This window comes from Ptychodera flava, chromosome 2, assembly GCF_041260155.1.
Source record: "Ptychodera flava strain L36383 chromosome 2, AS_Pfla_20210202, whole genome shotgun sequence".
Lineage (NCBI taxonomy): Eukaryota > Metazoa > Hemichordata > Enteropneusta > Ptychoderidae > Ptychodera > Ptychodera flava.
In genome coordinates, this window is record NC_091929.1 from 45,755,913 (window position 1) to 45,765,903 (window position 9,991).

The following is a 9,991-nucleotide window of genomic DNA, read 5'->3' on the forward strand; positions in this document are numbered from 1 at the left end:
AAAGAAACTGAAATCATCATAAATGAAATGAAATGTCCTTTTTCATGGAAGCCGAACTGTAAACTCCGATTTCTTGTATTTGAAATACTTTCTCACAGTTGTTATTATTCTTTGGTGGTGTCAGGAAAAAAGTACTCAACTTCTTACATGTATTTGGCTATGGAAAATGTCTCCTTTATTTGGCAAAATGACTATAAATGGGGGGGGGGGGGGGGGGGTTATCTTATAGGGGCAGCTGGGGGAGATGTCCTATAACCTGTTATCCTGCAATCATTACTCTGTTTTTACTTTTAGGATGATTGGTTTTTATAGGGTTGGGACGTATCTTCGTACGATCTAGGTGGTGATAAAACTCGATAAAGAGTATTTGCTTTGGTGACGACATTTTGAGACCAACTCGAATTGTTTGTTTATCAGCATAGATTTGTCAGCATGGATAATATATAACTTTTCTGATATACAAAGATTACATCCCTTGTTATGTTTGAATAACTTGGTTCTTTGTCAATAATTTACCACGACACGTCAAAGACGTGATCATAAGGGCAAGGAGGGTCAGAAATGGTAATCACCGGCAGCCGGCGTAAAGATCGACCAGCGGCTTGCAATTGCCATGACAAGTGTGCATGCACGTTAAAAGGTGACTGTCAAGCCAAAGGTGTCGTTTACAAGGCAAAAGTATTAAAGGGAGACAATAAGGAGAAGGTATACATCTGCCTAAGCCGATAACTCTTTGAAGACGCGTTTCACTAACGAAACAAAATAGTTCCGTAACAATAAGCATGAGAACTGTACTGACAATCACAATTAATTTGGTTTCTTCAGAACAAGGACAAGTTCTTTGACATGTCATGGTCAATTATTGACACATTATCGAGCTACTTTTCACTTGGAGTAATTTGTGTATTAAATATAACACTCTGCTTTCTGAGCTGAGTCTACACAGTCACATTTCTAACTGTGGTGGCAGCAATGGCAATGACAGTCTCTATCACTAACAGGTTGAATCATGATGCCTCAGAGTAATCTTAATCTAAGGTGGGGGATACCAATGGATAACACATATCAGCCAATGCCATAGGTTTACATGTAGAAATGCTCGAAAAATCCTTTTCTTGAAACTTTCAAACAAAGAATTGGAAAGAGAAGTCACTTTGAAACTTATATTCAAAAAATTGTGTTGCTGTGCTAATTGCGAGATAAATTGCCAAAATTATTCCCCCCCCATCTCTCTCTCTCTCTCTCTCTCTCTCTCTCTCTCTCTCTCTCTCTCTCCAGAAGAATGTAGAAAAGTGCTGACTTCATCAAGTGGTCAGTAACGATCATATTCCTTACACAATGTAACAGTCATTTCCAAAGGATTTTTTTCAAACTCTACACTGCAGAAAACTGCATAGTTTAGTCTTATCAACTCTATGCATGCTTTAGAACAAAAATTTTGTCTTAAAGAGGGGTGAATTGCATAAAATCTACCAGTATGGCACATATCTTTAAGTTTTATCTAAAAAAATTAGGATTGAACACTGCTCTTTCTCATCATTTTCTCTCTCTGTTCATTGTTGATAATATCCGCTGCAACTTTTAGCCGTGTATTTTGTTGAAATTATCAAAAAAATGACGAAAACGTAAGCCTGTCTGCAATTGAAAAAGCATGAGTTGAGGCTGTATCGTCGACCCTAAATCAAAAAGAAGGACGGTGACCTCCTTGTAAGTTGTTCAAATGCATCAAATCACAGCACATGCGAAAATCCCAAAACATGTCAATGTTCCCTGACATGTTTTTGGCGTCTGTTTTGCTGAAACTATCAAAAAATGACAAAAAGGAGCCTGTTTATCTTGTAGAAAAAGTATGGGGTTCCGTATAAAGCACTTTATGACCCCTGACTCAAAACGTGGGTCAGGAACCCCGTTTATTTATTTTGTGGTTAAAATAATTCGAAGTACAACATCACAGAGTCGCGTTGACTAGGTTTGTGTCTAATTGGAATTTAGTCAAAACCCACGCTATAACCAGTATCCCACCATATAATATTGTTTGATTTGGATGGGTATCATGACAGGGTTTTCACTAGGATATCTGACTGGGCAGTTGAAAGTACAGGGGGAGAACACGCGGGAGGTTGAAGGGGAAGTGTCAAAGGAGGTTGTCCCCTCTCTCGCATCGAATATTTTGAGAAATTGATGTGTGAAATGATGCAAACTGAGAGGTGTTTCAATTTATTTTGCACCAAAAATTGATTATCCCCTTCCTTCTTTCTCCCCGCATATTGAGCAACCCTCCTTGTAGCTTTCAATTTTTGAGTGACGCCCCTTACATTACTCCGACCCCTCTCGTAAATAATGACGGCTCCCTTAGGATTGATATCACTGTCGCTTATGGTTCTAGACATAGCAAAGGCCCGTGTTAGCAAATCTTTCTGCACTCTACAGAGGCCTTCGCCATGTACAGAACCTTTAAAAAAATTCAGGGCTGTTCGACGTTTTATTCGGAAGTGTGGACGCCCTCTGTCGGCAATGAATAGTAATGTTCTAACGGCTCGATTTGTTGCCGAGTGGGGGATGGGGGATAAGAAACAGGAAATTTAGTCTGTGCAATGTCGCTAAATTCATGACATTATTCGGAATACCAGTTTTTCATTCTGAAATCAAACAATGACAGTTGAAATATGTGCAAATTTCATTATGTCATATCGGTTCGTATCAGAGCTTATATTAAACTTGGACCGAATTTCGATTTTGAATGTGCTTTCTCATTACTGTATAGACCGGCCGCAATGTTCCATGGATTAGCGCGGTATAATTTGTAACAGTTTACGACCAACCAATTTTTATAATGAAATCTTAGGGTAAGCAAAGTTCATTATTCAGTCAGTTCTCATTACCATTTCACATTAAAATTGGACTAAATTTCAATATTTCAAGGTCTTATTATTTTCTATCGCTTTTCTATCTCCTGACAATACGTACAGACAAGCCGTTCCGTTTTACACTTACCTCCATACCTATCAATTGTATCTCTGCTGATAAGTTGTAACCCTCTGCATTCCAGTGGCAAAACGAAATGATTTCGGAATTCTTAAAACAGGACTGTATATACATTTTGAATTTTGGTGTCGTGCAACAGAATTTTACCGAGTTGAGAATTCAGAAATTTAGTTATACATTCATGTTGTGTAGTTTCTATTTGTTCTTGACAGACATCATCATTCACAGTTCTCTAGTTTTAATTCAAAGGTTTCGCCTGTTGCTTTGGCCATCACTCCGCATCACATCGGTGGAAATCCATTAAGTTCACATTAACTTCACTGGGGAACCGACAGGTGTATACTCTACGCTTGTCGTTTGTCAGGTATGTTCATTCGAAGGACAGCAAACAAAGAAACCTATAGATATGAAATTGTTTTATTAATTCGCCCTTCCAAAATTTGACAATGTTTTTCTAGTTTTGACTGATTACAAGTCGTGTAGTTGAATGATCCGTAGATTCATCAACGCTAACATATACCATGATGTTTCTAGGACCTTCCACTTCATCTTATCAGTCAATACACAAACCTGATTTACACTGTAATGTCTTTATGGAAGGCCTACTAGACCGAGCAAAAACAGAACTAAGAATCAACTAACTACGCAATCAAAAATAAGGCAAAACACATTGCTATCTTTATGACAGAAGGATAGTTTAACCTCCTAAATCAAGGCGCGATTTTAAGTGATTCGAAAATGGACAGCGCATATTTGGTAAAAATGCAAATTCGGGAGAGCTCAGAAAGAATCTCTGAAATGTCTTTCATTTGTGATAAAAATGTATGATTAATGATTCAAGTGTCTTTCCAGTACTTTTGTTACCTTGGTAACACTCCTTAGAGCTGAGGCGGAGCGTTGAGGACAATATCGGATAAGTCTTTTGTGAATAACATCATTGCAGCTTTTTAGTCCAATTTAAGGCGATACAGAAGGATTCAACGCGCGTGTGATCGCTGAGGTTGACAATGTTCAAAATGCGCACTCTAGTATTGCATGTGAAAATCATTACCATGTACATAGTTTTCTAGGCACTATCGCCTTCTGCTCTTGTGCAAATGTTTAAAAGCTTTCAAGTCGGCCAAATTTCATCTGTTGAAATGAATCTCGGCAGAATTCTGGACACCGCCAAAATAAATAAGGCTAAGCATGCGTTTTAGAAAATTCTCAATAATGTTTGAGATATGGCAGGAATAGGATAGGAAATTGTACGAAATTACAAAGTACACTCAGTGTGTCAGTTTTCGGACAGGGTAGTGAATTTCTTCCAAAGCCGTTTCATAAATGACGAGCAGTACGAAATCTTATTACCATACCCTTGGAAACTTTATTGTGTTTATCCTCAAACTGTTAACACGACGGAAGTGGTATTTAGGGGGTCAAGTTGCCAAATTGTTGACTCCATAGTGAGTGCGTAGTAATCGGACTGCTATCGCAGTAATTGGACGTCGTATTTGGAATGTGATTAGGGGCTAAATGTCATATATTTTGTTCAAACCCTCGATTTTCAATTAAGATGTGTTTAGAAAACGGTATGTAAATATTTCACGATAAATTAGTTACGTTTAATCCATGAACGGCGCAACTATATTTCGACGTGTATGGCGCTTAGATATTGGACACAGGCTGTACATGACTCTGTGCTGCTTTCGACACCTTGTATCGTACGGTGTGTTTAACTTCGCCAAGTTTGTAGCACCCGAAATAGCTGCTACTGAAACAAAAACTATCCAAAACGGGACAGCAGCATCACCTAACTTAATATGCAGTACTATGACTTGCAAAACGCTATCAATACGGAGTACAACGAACAGCATGTCATTGAATGTCCGAAAACTGAGGTTTTCCGAAAACTGTCACACTGCGTGTGGATTTTTGCCATTTGAAAACATAGTGTTTGTATCTCGGCTGACCAAATCCATGCCCGGGACTGTGAAGGTGTATTTCAAGTATCACTTTGTAGAATTTCAGGGTATTTTGAGCAAATTTAGAGTGGCCTGATCCTTTTTAAAAACGTGCTTTTCTAATCTGCATATCTATGACGTCACGCGTTCCATGACCGGTAACCATGCGTATGCTTGTTTTTTTTGTCATTGTTTTGCATCTTCGGGTCAATAAATACACAAAAAACCGTTATTTTCCAGTAGTTGACAAATTTTCTTTGTTGCCTGAATACTTGAATCCTTCGGTATCACCTTAACCACAAAAAGCCAAAATTACAGCGTTTTCAGAATGGCCGTCGCACACGGCGTCGAAAAGACTGGAAACGCTTCCGCTAGGTGTAGGAGAGCAAAACTTCAACCAGGACAGCGCCGTTCCAGATGTTGTAGACATTGTAGTTCAGCAGCATTATTTGATTCATTTTGACAGTCTGGCTTTTGACTGACACACAGTCTTATTGGCAGGTGAATGTTGCTCTGATATTAAATGACAATGTAAGAGAATACAGTAATAAAAACTTGAAATCTTGGGATTTTAATCTATGTTTGGCCAAGCTTGTAAAGTAAAGCGTGTGGTTCAACAAACGACAATGTTCAGATTTCAGTACAGCAGCAGACATGCATGAGATGTCTACCGTCGTCTGCGATTCCACGGCAGGAGGTACTTTGATTTTGTTAAGTGCGAATTTATATCGCTTTTTAACTTTTCAAAATCAGACAGCAATCGATAAAAACAAGAGCAAAAGAAAACGAAATGAATGTCAGTATAAAATTCTTGTTTTCCTTGGTTGACGAAAAGCTGCTCGGAGGTCAAGGGTCAAATAGCGTAAATAACACCAAAAGTTATTGTACTCAACTTCAATGTAATCAGACTCCGTTCCCTTTGATACCGTAACGCACTGTAAAACATAACTCCATATGTTACAGAAACATGTGTACAATAGTGTGCAATTATTATTGTCTTTCTAAGGATTGGTGTGTTGTATGTTCTTTACCTATCTCCAATAAGTATTTCCCCCTTGGTATTGCATCTACTACTTGTTTAATTTTCGTTGATGCTACGGAGCCCATATCATCTATTTACTACTGTAAGTAACGACAGACTTGTACCGGCAATCACTTTTCAACGACAAGATACTTTACTACTGTAAGTAACGACAGACTTATACCGGCAAGCACTTTTCAACGACAAGATACTCTACTTTTTTGAAGAGAATAAATACTGCACGATATCGCAAGATTTCACGATCTAGATTGAATATCATTTTCGTTAATATTCCGTATTTGATAAGTTTACATTGCAACAAAGTGGATGCTACTTTGGCGCTGGCGGTGATGTACACGTACGATTATCCCTAAACGAAATACGTCAATGACGTCATGTTCGTGCTTTCGTCAGATTTGTGATGACCATACAAATGACTCCAGGTACGGTTTTCCCATTATCAATCAAGACATGATTTATGACCGAAAAGACATCACTGAACGATGTCATTTCTATATAAGCAGGGACATTCTAGCATTTGACACCAAACACAAGGCAGATCTAGAGGTGCCCAGAGCTGGAAGAAAATCACACTCAGCAGTTGGTGAGTAAGCAACCATTGAAGTTTATAGAATATAATTTTTTTACTATAACCCAAACGGGATTCGAACCCCCACACACTCACGGCAACATCGCCTAGCTGAAATAGAAATAGAAATAGAAATAGAAATGTTGGTTTCTCTTGTTGTATATTCACCCTAAAGCTATGTACTGCTAGACAAGCAACGGGCTTAATATCTTATAATATCTATTGCAGTCGAAAAATGCCTTGTCAGTTAGATAAATTCGAAAAACTGAAAAACACTGGTCCTTAACAGACCAATGTTATAATCAACACAATCCTAATGGGCACAGTTTCTTTACAAAGCTTAAGTGCTGCAAGAAATCTAAGAAAAATTCATCGTTTTCATAAGGAAGTATCAATCTATGTATGTACAACAAGTACATTTATGTAACTGTGTACCTTAAACATTTCACGTAGAAAGTATAAGTTTCCAAAGTCAAGTTTCGCCTTATATAAAACGATCATAATTTCTATTGAACTTCACATTGTAAACAAAATTCAAATCCCAATAGATATTATAAGTGTCAAGTAATGTATCACAACTCCTTTATGCTATCGGCTTAACTTAAAATTGATAGAAATCAAAACAATCGCTACTTGTAAAACTTTTGAAAACATTGATAATGCTGAGTCAGTAGACGCTAGTCTTAAAACGTTCCAGTTACACCCTTTGATCTGTATCTGCGTGACGAATAACATTATCCTTAGCCCCTACCACCATCGCAAATTCTTGCTGAAGCATTTAGCTATCCGATAAAAAACCTTTCGGGAAGCTATATACACAATATATATATATATATAGAATATATATATTATATATATATATATATATATATATATATTGTGTATACATACATATATTATATATATAACTCCAATGCTTTTCACTCCTATTGAACTGTCACTGCCATGAAAAAAACAGGAGATGGATATACTGTAAATTCAACACGCAATCGTGCCTCTCAGCATTGTCTAATCAGTGTCTTATCGATTTCTCTTCCCTATCTTGCAGACAGCAAACATGAATACAGTGTTTGCCGCACTTTATGTGGCCTATGTTGCATTGTCTACAGCAGTAAGTTCTGGAATAATTCTTAGCGCTTGTAAAGTATAATCTCATAATTGTTTTATTGGCATTCATTACAAAGCTATTGCTTCTTCTATTCTCCAATTTTGTGGAATACTGGTGTTGGCGTTCGTCCTAAGAAGGCAGAATGCAGCTGAGGGACAGAGATTTCTGCTCTCACACTGTTATGAAACATTTTTGGTCTACCGCTGTTGTTGGTTACGTTCAAGCCATTTAGTATCTATTTATAATTTTAATTCACGTGTGGTAATCTATCTATCTATCTATCTATCTATCTATCTATCTATCTATCTATCTATCTATCTATCTATCTATCTATCTATCTATCTATCTATCTATCTATCTATCTATCTATCTATCTATCTATCTATCTATCTATCTATCTATCTATCTATCTATCTATCTATCTATCTATCTATCTATCTATCTATCTATCTATCTATCTATCTATCTATCTATCTATCTATCTATCTATCTATCTATCTATCTATCTATCTATCTAAGGCTATTTATGTTGTCTCTCTAGCTCAAGATCTACTTTTTCTCTCTGTCGGACTATCCTATAACTAGAAGTTCATGCTTTTACTAACGAGCATTTTTGCACTAAATACAACTTGATGGCCACAACGTTCAATATTAATTAAATTTCCTTGCTGTACTTTCTCCTTTCTTTGCATATACTGCCACAGGAACCAGATGGTAAGTCACATCCCATCTGTCGGTTTCATATTGGTTATTGTCTTGTCGTTTGCAATTAAAGGAATGACAAGGCAATCCTATACGAAGAGGTGCATAGGTCGTTTGCCTGAGCTTTGCATAAAGAATAATACCGAAAGATGAGTATGTCATGCTTGATGCGATCCAAAATTTATTACACTGGATCATTCGTTAGCGAGACAAGTAACACTCGAAAATGAGGCAGGGACAAGAACATAAGGCGGCCAATGAATGAAACTGGATTCGGAATAGTAAATATTAACTATCATTTTAGCCTCTCCTTATCCATCTTCGATTTTATATATCTACGGAATGGTGAACAAGGAATACAAACCTTTCCTTTGAAAATTGTTTGGGTATTAATTCTTGAACTGACTATCATTGCCTGATCTATAGGTAGTTTCACCCATGTTGATATCTCAACAACGTATGACGATGGTACAGGGGGCTAATGTCATTGCACCGTATACGAGGTCTACTGTCAACAGTCCGTTTGTGACGCACCTTACCAGCAATCAGCCGCGAAATTTTGCGAATCTCGTTCAATACAGCCGGGTGGCCCATCAGGTCGCCTTGCTGTGCTTGATAGCGAAGATATCGACCAGACAGTGAGGCAGTTTATCATCAACGAGGGTTTAAATTCGACTGAATGCATTCCAAAGTTTGGTTTCTGGATCGGATTGAGTGATGCAGCAACCGAAGGCGAACACGTATGGTCTGATGGCGACAGTATTTGTGCTTCTGGTTTCAGTAACTGGGCTCCCGGCGAACCAAACAACAACGATAAAAAGGACCCGGATGGACAAGAGTATGTGCAGCTTTGGTATGTGAATTATTGCTCTGAAATCCAAACCGTAGTTTTCAGCGAAAAATAATTGGATTAATAACATAGCCGTTAGTCTACGTTGCTATTACCAATTCAACTATTCTCAAACGTTCGTGTATTTTAGGTTTAGGTACGATCACGCTGGCTCGTGGGATGACGAATATGGCAGTTACTGTCCCAAGGGAATCGTCTGTGAGGTTCCAGGTAGGTTTCGTTCCTAAAAAATTGTGATTGTATAATTTTAATTGGAACGCATTTTTGTTATAACGCTGCCTGAATGTTTTATTCTGTACACATGTCTCACCTTGACTTTCTCTTCTCTTCAAGACCCCTATTGCCACTCCTTGGACGCATAATGTTCACTTCGACGAAGTAATCGGCACGTAAAATAGCTTTCTTTCTTTCTGTTGTAATTTCCTGATAACATTTCTGACGTAATGTGTATTTTATGAAGAAAATAATTCTGTCTGCCGAATAAAAATATTATCACTTAAGTTGTGTATTGCACCAGTTGTTTTTAAATACCTATCTGTCGGTTCCTCATGATGTGTTAGAAAGCATAAAGTCAGTAGTCTAAGAATGATGTAGGTTACTGTATGTGTAGTTGAACAATGGAAGTACACTTTCGAGGAAAACGTTTCGGCTTACATGGTGTGAGGGGAAAACGTCAACCATCCTAACAACGACGAAAGTAACATGCTAGTAGGAAGTATAACACAAGTATACACTTCCCTTTTCTATTGCTAGAATGGGTCATAAGCCTCTGCCTGTTTGAATGATTCATATT

The 9,991-nt window shown here is 37.7% G+C and overlaps 2 long non-coding RNA genes across 2 annotated transcripts; both read left to right on the top strand.

Annotated features, from left to right (window-relative positions):
* Window positions 1-5,923: 5,923 nt before the first annotated feature.
* Window positions 5,924-8,508, top strand: LOC139122278 (uncharacterized). Its single transcript, XR_011549425.1, has 3 exons — window positions 5,924-6,553; window positions 7,587-7,649; window positions 8,351-8,508. It is a non-coding gene; the product is annotated as an uncharacterized lncRNA (long non-coding RNA).
* A 772-nt stretch (window positions 8,509-9,280) lies between these two features.
* LOC139122289 (uncharacterized) lies at window positions 9,281-9,698 on the top strand. Its single transcript, XR_011549427.1, has 2 exons — window positions 9,281-9,408; window positions 9,532-9,698. It is a non-coding gene; the product is annotated as an uncharacterized lncRNA (long non-coding RNA).
* Window positions 9,699-9,991: the final 293 nt, after the last annotated feature.